Source organism: Lissotriton helveticus, chromosome 7 (assembly GCF_964261635.1).
Source record: "Lissotriton helveticus chromosome 7, aLisHel1.1, whole genome shotgun sequence".
Taxonomy (NCBI): domain Eukaryota; kingdom Metazoa; phylum Chordata; class Amphibia; order Caudata; family Salamandridae; genus Lissotriton; species Lissotriton helveticus.
Window position 1 is genome coordinate 63,931,728 of NC_136068.1, and position 6,226 is coordinate 63,937,953.

General features: G+C 43.4%; 1 pseudogene across 1 annotated transcript in view; it reads left to right on the forward strand.

Moving 5' to 3' along the window:
* LOC144768061 (epidermal differentiation-specific protein pseudogene) overlaps positions 1-5,991 on the forward strand; it is a 29,532-nt pseudogene extending 23,541 nt beyond the window's left edge. The window contains exon 4 of the transcript XR_013598459.1: positions 3,493-5,991. The product of XR_013598459.1 is annotated as an epidermal differentiation-specific protein pseudogene (transcript). The remainder of the gene's footprint in view (positions 1-3,492) is intronic.
* Positions 5,992-6,226: the final 235 nt, after the last annotated feature.

The window sequence follows — 6,226 nt, forward strand, 5'->3', positions numbered from 1 at the left end:
GCCAATCACTACTTGTGTGAAACGATAGGCATAGAACACAATTTGTATTTACAGTGAAGGCTGTGGTTGTCACTTAAGGTGATGGTACGATTTGCTATGATGGTGATGTGTCCCAGTGGAACAAAGATTTTGGCTGGGATGTTAACAGCTTTATGTGAGTAACATTAAAGATCAGGTGGATTTTGTCCAAGGTAAGTTCATAATCATCATCTGATGTGGGTACAGTATTGTTTGTCAAACCAGATATTCTAGTTTTCCGGATGTAAAAGTGGTGACATCTGCAATGGTGCCAAAGAAGGCTGAATTGTTCAGAGGCAGTGTGTAACTCAATAGAAATAAAAAATCACTGGTTGGAGAAGGTAGACATTTGATGAGTAAAGCTTTGCATTCTTTTGATGAATACTCCAAGTAGCTGGAGGTGGATAAAGACTTCTTAAGGAGGACTACAACTTTTCTGCTTGGCTTCATAGAAGGTCACTTTCATATGAGAACTGTATGACTGAAGAGTAAAACTCATGAAAGGCAGGAAAAATGCAATCACCCTAATATTTGTCAGTGATGAAGAGAAAATCTAAACTGGTGTGAAGTGGAGAACAATCCACTTCTTTTGGGTAGTGTTTCTAGACTGGTGCAGGGTTGAGGGAGGAGTAAGGCAAGTTGCAAGAAGGTGTATCGAGAGTGTGGGAGAAAATCTTTCGCGAGAGGAGGCAAGTGCATTAGAAGAATGATCTTGAGTTGGTCAGGGGGAGAAAAGGACTGGGCAGTTGAGAAGAGAGGAGAGCGTGAGAGGAGTAAGGAGATCCAGGAAGTAGTAATGAGTGAAGAGGGTTACTTGTAAGGTAAGGAGGGTTGGGGTAAATGAGAGTTAACTTGTTGCCAGAAAGGAATAGTGCAAAGCATGACGTGAAGATGTAGAATAGAATGAGAGGAGGGAACATTACAAGAAGAAGCATGGTTGTAAGGAAATTACCACTATGAAAAGTGAGATCCCAGGCAGCAACATTTTGAAAATTTGAGATGGTTTCCTGCAGAGTGACAATGCAGATTAGATGGTCCAGGTTCCCAAAATCACTAGCTAGTCATAGCTGATGAGGTGATCTAGTAGTGGTGCAGGTGCAACGCTCAAAAGGAGCAATTTTCCCAAACTGCAAGCTAACAATAGTCTATACAGAATGGGAGACTTAGGGCCTAAATATGAGTCTGGCAGTCCGAGAACCACTAGACTCGCTGGGGCACGGTGGTGGTTTTCAGCCACTATCACATAGGCGGGTCAACCGCTGTATTACAACTTTAGCAGTCGGACTGTCATAGCACTGTCACAACTGCCAGGGAACCATGATCCCTGGTGGGCCCCTGGCGGTTGGGGGCTCATAATATGTGCTGCTGCGGCACCACCATGCATATTACGTGTTTCAGGACAGCCAGCATTGTCACTGAGGTTCTTCCTCCATACTATTGGCAGTCATTAAACAAAGGGGGTCCTACTGGGCTTCCCGTGCCCTATGCATGGGCCTCTCTGTATGCATGCACCCCCGGTTCCAGCACAGCATGGACTTCACAGTCCATGCCGTGCCGTAACATGCTGTGGCGGTCCTGTGGCAGTACCTTTTCTAAGGCATACGTAGGTGCCTTCGAAAAGTACCGCCATGCCCCTGCCAGACCACGAAAAACTCATAATCTGGCAGGCGGACGGTCCTAGAGCGGGTCGGTGGTGTGGCAGCCCACTCCAGAACCACCAAACTTGTAATCAGACCCTCAGACACAACAAACTAGAAGGCACATATCTCCAAATCCACTAGTTATTAAGTGTTACTGGATACCAGCCAGGTGCATTTTCAGTGCAACCCATGGAAAGGTGCAGCTCCTCCAAGCCACCAATTAGCATCTGTGAGATCCACCCAGTTGTAGTGTATGTGCAACAAAGTGTAAGGTCAAGCTTCCTGCATTCAAGAAGAGCATAGGTGTAATCCACTAATGGTAAAAAGCAATTGTTAAAGCCAATGTATTATAGCTGTGCAATAACACTAACTACAATCAGCCCACAAGGCACACTAGTATAACAAAAATAGCAATAGTATGGGAGTATGTGAGATATTGTTCCAGGTGTCTGTGCTCCTCAAGGTCATCCTTCAAATTAAGTTACAGAGAGATCATTCTGAAACCCAATGAAGTATTTGGTTGCCATTGGCTACAGTTCTATGATGGCCTGGCAGAGAGAATGGTATTCTCTCTCTGTGTAAGGTAACCACTTAGGGTGAAACTTCATCCATACAGAGTCAAGTACTCTGCATAGGAACACAATATCAAAATATTTAGTAAAAATGTCAGAAAAGCAGGTCACAAGACTCCTGAGCTGAAAAACATATTAGGAGACAGTCAGACCTGATTAAATTAGGAGAAGGATGGCACAGTGATACAGCAAGAGTGACATCTGATCCTACACATCCTACGGGAAATTAGTGTGCCAATGACGTCTGGAATCTCCCCAGTTTTGAAAACATATTTTTCTTAGACTGAACATCAGGTAAAATTTGGCTAAAATACCTGAATCAGGTTTTACCTTTGCTTTGGCTAGATTCTGCTCTGCATGTGCCTTGGGGCTGCCTACTATTATACTTACATTTATTTGCAAATATTCTTTGCCAACCCAAGATTGACTTACTAGTTTTTCAAAGTGAAAAATGTGTCCACTTTCCATCTCACATACTTTTCTCCCTACGTTTGTTCTGCACAGTTAGTTCACAGTTAATGCTGTGTTAAGTGAGGAAAAAGAGAAACATATAGCATTTTTATTTAAAATGATTTTCTTTTGTGTAACTTGTATAAGTAGATTTACTGCAGAGGGAATTGATTTGGACCTCTACTCTGTTTCAATCATGAGTAAGAGTCAACATCTATGCTGTTAAAGTGGAACAGGACAATGTTTCTGGTTCATCAGGTGTTTTACTCACACCCTTATGTATGAGCTAGCTACAAGATTAATAACCCCTTCGCAGCGGGGGGTAATTCCCCCTCTGTGCTGGGGGGCGGGCACGCACAGCGCCCCATGCTCATGAAGAGCTCAATTCGTCATGAGGCACGGCGCTCGGGTGCTCATGACGAGCTCAGCTCGTCAGAGGTGCACCCGTTCCCGTGGAACGCTCAGCACAGCAGGGGAATTATCCCCACGTGTGAGCTTTCCACGGCTCATGACGAGCTGAGCTCATCATGAGCACCGGAGTGCCGTGCCTCATGATGAGCTCAGCTCGTCATGAGGATCGATGGTGATAAACTCTAAAAATGTGCCAGAGCAAACTGCTTTATCTGTGGTACCTCTAAAGTATTGGTAAACAAAGCTCTTAGTTTGGAAAGCCATTTTCAAAACACAGGCTCAGAATGTAACAATTTCGGTGATAATATCTTTTCTTTGCATGAAGAAGAATCAGTGCTGTGAATTTGCGCAAAACCTTACTTGATCTTTCTCTACTGTGTTTCTTTTGTTCCTCGTTACAGGGTCAAAGAAGAGCACACGTTTGAAATTTTGAAGCTTACGACCATGAACACAATCACTGTCTATGAACATGCTAACTTCAAAGGAATCTATAAGACATTTACTTCAGATGTTCCAAATCTGGTGAATGAAAACTTCAATGACTGCATCTCATCGGTGAAGATTGTCGGCCAGCCGTGGGTCCTATACGAGCATCTGCACTATCAGGGACAAGCCGTACCCCTAGAGGAGGGAGAATATGCACAGGTTAGCATGAATGATGGGGCATCTTCTCTTAGGCTGATCACTGATGACCTGAGCAATCCACAGATCACAGTCTATGAGCATATCAATGGAGGGGGTAAGGCGCTAGTGCTGACTGCGGAGTCCAATCTAGCGTTTGGAGGCATGCATGATAATATCTCCTCCCACAGAGTCCAGAGTGGAGCTTGGGCCCTGTACGAGCATATAAATAGAGGTGGAAGGTGCATTATAGCCAGGGCTGGTGAATATTTGGCGAATTACTGTACTATTGGTTTCAATGATCAAGTCTCCCATGTGTATCCTCTGCGCGGTGGAAAGTCCTCTGTGACAGCCACGATTCTGTGGGACAAGAAAAGGGTAGAGAGTGAAAGGAATGTTCAGATAGATCAGTATCATTACAAAAACCAATCAAGCGTTGAGCAGCAGTTCACTGCTACTTCTTCCAAAGAGTTTGAAAAATTTGTCTCCCATAGCTTTGAATTCAGCAATTCGACAACACTCACGGTGGGTGCCTCATTTACCTTAAAAGGAGTGGTCGATATTAATACAGAGCTGTCCAACACCTTCACAGTGAAGAAAGGGCAGACTGAGTCATCCACCATGAAGAAAAAGACAGAGTTGAGCATGCCGGTGAAGGCTCCACCACGGTCGAATGTGACTGTCAGTTTCATGTGCAAAGAGGTTACAATCGCAGTGCCGGTTGAGCTGAAAATCGTCCAGGGCGGTACAACTCGTATCGAAACCGGAACATACCGATGTGAATCTGGTACAGAAACCACTATTGATGTGCAGAGCCTTCCCGTAGCCTGATCGCAGTGGGAACCACACTATCTTCACCTTAGCGCACATGCCTTGACATTGGTTTGCTCTTTTTTCAGGGACTGTATTTTCCTTTAAAGTGAGATGCCTGAGAGGGATCCTTTCATTTATAGGTGCCTTGTACCAGACATTGCTTCAAAAATCAGCCTTAGTCAGGAGACTGTTGCTATGTGCCCATCCCTTGTTCCTAGCCATCAAGGGTATTCCTTCTTTGGTGGGATGGCCATACATTTAACCTCACCAGAATCACAATCAATGCCATATTTGGACTTGATACTCACTGTCATCATGTTTCCTCAAAGTGGAGAGCTAGTGCCATAATCTGACAGACCCCAGATGTCACAGAGGCACCAAGGAATGAGTGTAACCTGCATAAAGGCAGTCTCAAAGCTGTAGTGTGATTGTCAATGTTTAGGTCTGCTGCTCCTTTCACATCTGTAGGAAATGTCCTACTGAGACAGGTCACTTCCTGCCGAGGGTTTACTAGTGTCTGTCTGCAGACAACAATGCTTCCACCACTGCTGCCCCAAGCCTGGCCTTGAGGTTGAGTACTACACCAGCTCCTGTTTTTGGCTGTGTCTGCGTCTTGCAAATGGCAAACTCTTATCTTTCCATTGGGTGTCAAGCTGCAGCAATATCTGTTTTCTCCAGAACACAGGAGATTACCACATTGAGAATAGGAAGTTAGGTATCTGTATTCCAAATATCACTGTCTGAACTCCTGTAAAAATCAAACTATTTCATTCACCGACTGGCCTCTGGTTATCGCTGCTGCACCTGAGATATTTGTAGGGCTCAACCCACTTTCATGACAAGTATTGGCCCACTGCATTGTGCCACACTTTCAGAACTAATGGGACAGTTCAGATGTCTGGCAATGATTTATACCTTGAAGAATTGGTACTGCTTCAACCACCAGAGCAGTCAATATTTGGTTCTAAGACATTGCATTCACTTATTTCAAATGTTTATGGTTGTAATGGTTTATACATGTACTGAATGAAGCTGAACATAATATCCCAAAAGACACACCTGTGTTCAAGGTTCCAACGAGTGGATTGAGGGTGCAGGCTTCATTTACATCATTATTGTGCTCCAGTATATAATAATCCAGATATATTTATGTGCAGGTCCACTGTCAGCACTGAATTAGAAGTTCCTTTTTCTGACTTTCTAAGTAATATTTACTTCCATCATACTGCAGCTTAAACTGGTACATAAAGTGTGTCTATCATCTTATTTTGAGCCTCGTCAATTAACACAAATCATCGATTTCTAACATCCTACCACTATGGCGAAGATAACTAATGTAATAATTAAGTATTCATTTTTTATTTTCCTTTACTACAATCAGCAATGCAAGTCAATGATCAGGGTTTGGTTCCCTGTATGATTATTTTTGTTATGCCTTCTGACTAAATAAACCTCTGTTATAAGCAGTTCTGGTGTGCATGTGTCTCTTTTTTTCTTTTGCATTGGAGGCCTTCTCTGCCCACAACATTTACAAACACATTTCTTAGAGAGGATAGTTTGAAGAGATCAGTCTCAATGACTGAAGCTTCCAAGAGACAGTGACACTCTAAGAGAAGGAATATGGTGTCTGTCTCCAAGAATACGTATCCCACATAATCTGTTATCATTTTATGCATTCGTCTCATTTTATTATTCACTCAC